Here is an 8978-nt window from a genome sequence, read left to right as displayed (position 1 = left end):
CCCTACTATTCAAAGCTACTCTCTCAAGCTCCCGGTCTCCTCAGCCGCTCTCCTCAAGGATGTGACTGCTCAAATACTCTGCACGGCAAATCTACCTCAGCTAAGCTTAGCAGCTGATTAGCACGGTTCTAACAGACAAGTGTTTGTGCGTGTGTGAGTGAGTGTCCCTGTGCATACAACTTAATAAACATCAGGAATCAGAGGCCGCCCAACATGCAAAGAGTCAATAAAATATCAAATACTAAGTAACATGAAAGTCAGATTTTCAGGAGCATCAGTGGCCATCCTGCGCGTCCACAGCGAGTTAGGCGTTACTCTACATCACTTAACAACCACTCCAGCATCTGCCTCCCACAGATCCTGCATTTGAAATTCACATAGTTGAACCTTCTCACCCTTTGATACTTTCCAGCAGCCATGTCTGAGTGTGAGGAGCTGAAAACAATCTTTTACCATGGGGATTAATTAAAACAGTAAGAATCCAAAGTCCTTAAAAACACACTGCAGGATAGCAAAGCTGGAAAAGAGGCACGAATGACGACTGGAATGTGGAAGTAAAGAGTGAGTGAGAAACAGACGAGGGGGTCGAGAGAAACCAAGAGATTTCTGTTTTTTGAGGTTTCAGCAGAATGAAAAATGCAAAATTCAACACCGGAAAGACCCGGAAAAGAGTTACCAAAAGTTCACGATGTACAAAGGCAGACTTTGCAGTGACTATTTGCACCGCTGTCTAAAATGCTCTGTAACAACACCGTGTATTTTGTCTCTGGGTTCACATGAAGCTTCTCTCCACAACAAAACACGTTTACACAACCAGATAGTGATAAGGCTCGTAGCTGTGGGAGGACGAGCACAGTGACATAATAACGAACCTGCTGCAATTGCCTAGAAACAGAGCCAAGCACGCACAAACACACACAGGTCTCAACACAACCCCGGCTTATGTAAAGGTCTCATCTCCTGATTGATAATGTGGTATTAGCTTTGATATTATCACACTGCTGCTCGATCACGGTGACATTCACTGACACGCTGTTCTCTCATCACCTGGAGCCGTTCCAGTGAAACCCATGAGAAACAAAAGCAGAGCTGAACTCACTGGTTCAGCTCTGTGAGGAGCTCAGCCTCCCCTCGAGAAGGTGAGAAATGTGTGAGCGCCCACATTCCTGTGAAGGTAAAATCTCCCCGAGGGCCTGAGGGCTGGAAGTGTTCCCTACACCTCAGTGCACAAGAAGTTTTACAAACAGTGGCATTTTCAAACCCAGCCAGCTCTCCTTCATTAAAAGGGCAGCGTGCAACATGTCGGCAGGACACGAGAGGAACGGAGCAGCAGAGAGTTTTAGGGTGCAGGTTTCAAACCTATGTGGAGCAGCAGCTCGGGGACGTTTGGACAACTTAAATAATCACAGCTGTCCAAGAGCTCTGCTTTTCTGTCGCTGAGCATTAACATGAATACAAGAAGAAAAGTTATCAGTATAAAACAAAGAAAACTCACATTAACGGGGCTCCCAAGCAAGTGAAGAGGCCCGAGTGTTCTTCTTCTTCTTTGGTGTTGTACAGCATCCAGTTTGTAGCTTCACTGCCATCTTCAGGTTTTTCATTTCTAATAAACATGTCTGTTATAAATCAGTCTCTTTAAAGCCAAGATCTTTTCCCCCTGTGCACACTGGCTCCTTTTTTTAAAAGACTTCTAACATTTACCTCTGCCCGCCCAATTGTTTGTCTTTAGTGTGTAAACTTTGTGCATGTCTCACTGCCTCTGTCTCATATCACAAAGCCCTGTAGGATGTTTTCTTGTTATGTAAAGTGTTTTTTTAACAAATTATGACTCAAAAAGCCGCATGGATCAAACAATCACTTTAAATACTTCCTGGTCAAACCACCTCACCAGTGAGTGTTAAAATCAACAGCCTTTAAAGCAATAATAAATCAGTAACGTTCATCTGTCAGTTTAGACAAAAAAAAAAAAGAAAAATATATGTACAAAATACTCTTTAAGCTACAGTTAACACTGTGACTGGTTTATAATGATAAATTCAAACAGAGAAACTGTCCCTTTTCCCCCATCCCTGACTGCCACTTGGTACAGCCCACTTTGCCAACACCTGGTGGAGCAAGGCGCATTCAGGTGCGCGTGGTAATCAGAGATACAACCCTAACCGCTGATAGAAATCACGGCAAACAATTAAACAAATAATTTAATGATAACAGACTTAATGAAGCACATTTATTAATCAATTTAAGTGGATCCTAATTTTCATATATCAGACGACCACAAGCAAATATTCAACTAAAACATAGACAGGATTGACATCCCTCACAGAGGGACCAAGAGTGAAATATGTATGGTAATGTGTCCGTGCTTCAGCTCAAGGCATGTTCTCCAAAATAACCACACATGAAACTGAATCCGACTCTTCTCTCCTCCGAACACCCTAAACACAAGATCTGACACTGTCCTGTATTGATTTCCAATCTATCATCAATCTGTTCCTTGCAATCCTATTACACGCACGCTCGGCCCTCGTAAAGACCAAGGTACTGTGTCACATAAAAATATGGATGCTCCTGCACGCAGTGATTCTTCTGCCGAGATGAACCAGTTCTTCACCTCAACCTGTCACGACGGAGACGGATGTTCCTGCGAGGCGTCCCAGAGGTCAGGTCGCCATGTTCCACCCCTGCAGCCCAACCTCGGCAGGTACATTAGAACATTTAATTCCCCTTTGCCCTGCTGTGTGTCTTTCAGGTGTGCGTCTGTGTGAACTAGAAGTCAAGGAGCTTTGCTTCCTGTGCTGTAGTTCACAATTATCAGAAGATGAAGGAGGAGGAGAGGTGTATTTAGTTTCACATGAAATACAGGTTCACGTCCATGAAGGGAGGAATATGAATAGGAGTTTTGGAGAGATATAATTGAAGTGTTTGAAGGTGTGTGTCATCTTGCAATAGTTGTGTGTACAAAAAAAGATAAATATTTTGTCAACTTGGGATATTTTTGAGGGGTTTTGTGGGCTGTTAAAAATAGTAATCCTGAAGATTTCATGTAAATAAATGTCTGTTAAGTCTCTATCTATCGCCGAATGAGGTAACACGATGGTGATTGAGCCTATGGCCCAGCGACCGGAGCCAGCCGTGGACGTCACACATGCGACACTGTCTGGATATCTGGGAAGTGTGCTCCCGCAATTACCATTTATCACCACAGGTGCCGCCAAAGAGAACGAAACTGAGATCTTTGAGATTATAACTTTAAGGAGACTTAATGTCAAATAAAATCAATGACAGATACGAACATTCAGCTATTCTGTGCTATTGAGATACGAAGAAGCAACAGGGGAAAGGTTTGGTGAGACGGAAGACACGGGGAGGAAGAGTGCTGAGATACAGTGGAGGAGACATGCCAGAAAAGACAGGAAGTGTCAGGAGGTGAAGGGCTGCACTGTGAGTGAATACTTCATGAGCTGACAGGTGCCAGGAACATGTGACAAGATCATTTTATTTCTGAAGAAGAGGGAATATCACCAAACTACTTTAAAACCAAAGAAGGAACCAGGTTTAGGAGCTGTATTCAGAAGAGTATCAATCAAAGTTTTCTTGTAGTAGTCCTCCACTGAGCTGGACACGAGTACATACATACAGTATACAGCATCCAGCGCTGTCTATCTGCTTGGATCTCTCTTGCAGGTTAACCCATGTGGGTGTGTGTTTGCATGTATGTTTTCATAAATGTATCCGCCATGTATTTTTCTATTCAAGTGAGTAGAATAAATAAAATCTGCTCTCTATGCCTGGAGACGAGATTTTTAAAGTTTATATTATAGGGAAAAGTACTTTTTCTGTTGTGTTTGCTAACAGGCTGAGACAACAATCCCCTCTCACCCACACGCTCTCGTCACGTTCATGTCCAAGTTTCTTTACGCCTTATTTGAAACTGCTTCCACCCACCTCAGCTGTCTTTTTCTCTTCCTCTCTCTCTCTCACACACACACACACTCGGATATTCCCTGACACTTCCTGTTGCTAATGCTGGATGGAGGTTGTCATGGGAACACATCTTTGACAGTTTTCTCGGCTCACTCGTGCAAAAACTCCGAAGCTCACTCGGGAGGCAGGAGAAGAGCACGTGTGAGGAGGAGGAAAAGGTGGCACCAGCAGGAGCTGCTGATTCATGTGGATATATCCTGAGTGTTCCCGGTCATTGACCCTCGACAGAGACTTCATAGATCCTCACAACTAAGTAATTTTCCACATGGAGGACACATTAGGTTTGTTGTTTTCAGCACACAAGCTGAAGCAGCTCTCATGCTTTTACAATAAATAGGAAGCTGGAGACATCAGCAACAGGCTAACTTAGCTTAGCATGAAGATTATGGAAACAGCCGTTCTATCCAAAGGTGGCATAAATCTAGCCCTGCAAACAGCCAACTGTTAAACAACTCATTCACTTTAGTTATCATTTAGAATCAAAAAAAATCTTTAAAGCTTTAGATGACTGTTTTGTATCTTTGGACACAGCCAGGTGAGCTGTTTCTCTGCTTCAGGTCTCGTGCTAACTTAGCTCACAGCTAACTCCGGCTGTAAGGCTCTTGTACAGACACATAAGGGATATAAATCTAGTTTAATCTTTCGGTGAGAGTATCTAAAACGTCTTGCCGATGATACGATGACGATGTTAGCTTCATGTTCACATTCAAGATCGACTTGGCTAATGTGCTGCTTTATGAAAATGACAAAATGGTCTCAGCAACAAAGACATGTGAGCTCTTACTGTAAATACTTTGCAGACTCAGTGTCTCCTCTCCGATCTGCAGGGATGTGTGTCTTTCTGTTCGTCTCCCTGTCAGAGATTTATGACTCGGCTCACCACAAGCCTGCCGCTGCACCCGAGGATGCTCAGTAATCACATCATGGTGCACGACAGCAAAATATTGCATGCATCTGTGTTGTGTTAATGTGCGTGTGTGTGTGTGTTTCTGAGAAATGTAAACATGCATTTCCATCCACATCCCACGTGCAGGAGGATAAGAGCACCTTCAGTTCCAATTCCATGCGTCATTTATGGAAACCAGTTATTTTTCTAGTCTCGCTTCATCATCTTTAAACTGTGCACACAGTATGTGGAATGCACTCGTGAAATGTGATCCCGGCTCGTAATTTGTATTTTAAAAGTTGTAGACATCATTGTAGTGGGTTTCTGTTAGTTATGTTGAAACTAATCTCTATTTAGATTCTACATAGAAATGTAGGAATCTGCAGTATATCGGAGTAAACTCCTTCGTATGGTTTCCCCTGTATGTTGAATATGCTTAAATGTACATTAGTTTGCCACCAGTGGTGCATGTAGCATGTAATATAAAGGTTGGGTCGTGCTGGCTGGAGGAATTCCTTCTTCCTTCTATAGACAGAAAGAAAACCCATAACATACAGGAGTTTAAGAATATAAATACTGAAGGTTAAAGGAAGGTGGGACACGGCAGTATATCAGTGCAGTGACAGCAGCAGTGAGCGGATCTGTTCGGTTGCTGTAACACATTACAGCTAAATGATATCATGTTGTGAGTTCTGACAGAACGCCACTTTACCTTATCAGGATGCTTTCAAACTACTGAACAAGTATATGAACAACATCTCCCAGTGACCATGAACGCCACGTCCCCACTTTAAATCTATTACACAAAACAGGAACAGTCGCCAGGCAACCATTGGAGCAATTTACAGGCTCCAGCAAAGAAAATGTCTCACATATAACCACATCATGAAACAAACAGGGCATGATGCATGCTGGGAGTCAGGTTTTTACCTTGGCACATAAACAGGCTAGTTGTTCCCCCTGCTAAGTCTGTATGCTAAGCTAAGTTAGCTGGCTTTTTAACCACAGTTCTGTCAACTACACAGAGCTACAAGTCAGTACTGGGTTGGTTCATCTCCCTGGTCTGACAAGGACTCGATGAAGCTGCTTTGAGCCTCCTGTGGACAGTTCAAGGAGCGATCCTGACATCCTGAAATTTTCTTTGGGCGAGAACTTTCAAGGCCATTCCCTCCTTCATACTCCACCTTCCTCATCAGGTGCACTCTGACTTTCCCTCCTTTCACATCTGCCAACTGCCAATCATTTCTCCAGTTGCCTGAGCTTCCCCGCTCACCTGTCTTCACCTCCCTCATCAGCCTCACTAAAGTTCCAAGTTTTCGTGGTGAAATCTGCCTCAGTAGTTCTTTTAAAAGAGCACATTTGTTGTTTATTATCAAAGAAAACTTGTTTTCCATGCAGCCTGCAGAAACACACGTGTACCACAGTAAACTGTCTGGTGAAAGATTTGGACATTGATGAGCAGCACTTAATTATATTCAGTAAACAGCACGTCAAACAAACTGCAGTACTGTCCGTCTGCACTAACAAACATAAAGGTACTTTTAATTAGGTCATATAAACTCAGACATGTCTGATCAAGTGCATAAAATATGAATCAAGGCATGGACTCTCAGGGCCGAGCGTTTCTTCTGTGTGCTTATTGATGAAAGCATGGACGACATGAAAATCTGCAGTCGCTCAGCGTTTGAATGAGAACCAACACGATCTGAGGCTGTCAGTATTCCCTAATATGAGGGGGGAACAGAAACAGAAGCTTTTCAGCATACTCTTACTTTTAACAGTTTGAATGGGGGTGTTTCTTTAAGATTCATGGAGTAACTTTGTAGTTATTGTTGCTTATATATTATAGCAGCATTTTCAATGTATTGATTATAAAGTTGTAGCAGCCATGCAACTATGACGGAGTATCAGGGCCACGTTAAAGTGATAAATGTCTGTTAATTCACTATCTATCGCCAAATAAGGTAACACAACGCTGATTGAGCCTATGGCCCACTGATGAAAGCCTCTGCATTTGCAGTATTACAGACTGGGTGTTTGTGGTGACTTTCACAGAGAAAATCACAAGCGGCGCCCAGTTAGTGACGCGTTCTCCATCACCCAGCAGTGGTTGGTCTGACAGAGAGGGTAGGTGGAGCTAAGCGGCTGCTTTTCCACTCTCTGCAAGTGTTGCGAGTAAACAGTAATCTACTATGGCTGAACAAACAAAGAAAAGATGGATGACTACAGATACAACTTCAACAAGAAGTGAAAATCCAAAGAAAAAGAAACAAACTCGACGCTCAGATGAAGCAAACAGTCTGAGTTCCAACCGTGGACGTCACACATGCAGCACTGTCTGGATATCTGGGAAGTGTGCTCCTGCAATTACCGTTCATCGCCATAAGGTGCCGCCAAAGAGAACGAAACTGTGATCTAATACTCCATCGTACAACACATATGAACAAAGAAGAGATCCAGCACGTCTCTTGACATTCATGTTCACATTATTATTTTTATCTGTGCATGACTGAGCAGTTTCAATTTGTTGCTTACTTTAGAACATGAAATAAAATGTGATTTGTGTATGTTATGTATGTTACAAAATACGACGCTGCATGTTGCATCCTTGAGAGAAAACAAGAAGGAGATTTAGCCCCACGGAGGTTTGTCATATCACTCGATACTCGCTCCAAACAGGAGAGCTGATGAACCGGAGTTGAGGGCATCAGGACCCAAAAGGATAACAGCTCAGCAAGCACTGCACTCATCATGAATCAGCGATGTTTGACTTCAAAGCAAACCACTGCATCTGTAAGCCAGAGCAGGGAGTTTACACAATGTTCATGCAACTCACACATTTCTGATTATAAAAGAGAGCGCGGCTGAATTAGTCTGGTATAAATAACAACATAAAGAAAACACTACAAATGATGAGGAATACCTGGATAGACATCAGTCACACACACACACACACACACACACACACACACACGCACTGCACACAGTTGGATGTCAGCTGCTTTTGATGATGGGAGATGTCGATATTTCCCGCGGGCTCTCTGCAGGGGTCTTCAGATGAGCGTGACATGGAAGGGCCCTGGGGAAAGGTCAGCACAGCTCAGAGCCGCGGACGGACCACATCAGACACAACACTGAGGGATCAAAAGTGAGGATGTAGCCCACCAGCGAGACCTCGCAGCGGGGTATCAAGTAGGATGCTGGAGAGGTTGAGGAGATGGAGGATGAGGAGAGATGACAAAGGAGGGTATGGTTGAAGAGCTTTAAAGAGAAGAGGTGGAGACGGGTGGTGGAAGGATAGACGAGAGCAGGATGTGGCGCTCTTCTAACTACCAGACAAACTAAAGCTGAGGTCCAGTCCTGCTCTACCGCCTGGCTCACTTCTACTTCATTGTTTTGTATTTGCATCAGACTTTATTTGTGTTATTTATTTATATTGTCTGGTAAATCATCTGACATGGTTTCATAGATCTTCTCCCTCGATCTCGTGGTTTACCTCTTTAGACTGCATGTGTTTGCAAAGATTTAAATGCTGAGAGCAGAAGCAGAATGATTGTCAGGAGGAGAACAGAGTGCCTGAAAGGTTGAAGTGCCTCTTTGGAGAGAAAACCACTGCCGGCCTCATGAATCATAAAAGTCAAAAGGGAAAAGAGGGTGAATCAGAAGAGTGGCATCATCCAGTTGTCGCCTGCATGCAAAAACATTATAGTGCAAAATAAATGGCATGAAGCAAGAGGGAGAGAGATAACAGCAGCGTGTCTACGTCATCAGTGAAAGAGTAACCAGACCCTCGGGGCGGAGGGATAAATAAAGGAGTGAGGAGAGCGGTTAGCGTTCTCCCCCGCTGCTTGTGGCCCTGCTGCCTGTCATGCTCTGCTGGGTGGTGATGTCACTCAGACAGGAGGGGGGCTCGTTAACCCCGCCCTGACATCCACGACACACACAGAGCATGTAAGGACCTGTGCTCACACTGCAGTTGCTTAATTATTTAACAAACCACGTGTATGTTTACACACACATGCACATGACTCCTCATCAGTATCTATCTGCTCATCGAACTCTTACAGCCCTTATTTAGCTCTTAATTATGATGACTTCTTCCCTCATA

Source organism: Semicossyphus pulcher, unplaced genomic scaffold (genome assembly GCF_022749685.1).
Source record: "Semicossyphus pulcher isolate SPU_LCO1_2020_fin unplaced genomic scaffold, fSemPul1.0.p SCAF_23, whole genome shotgun sequence".
NCBI lineage: Eukaryota > Metazoa > Chordata > Actinopteri > Labriformes > Labridae > Semicossyphus > Semicossyphus pulcher.
The sequence above is the reverse complement of the archived record's forward strand: the minus strand, read 5'-3'. Positions refer to the sequence as shown.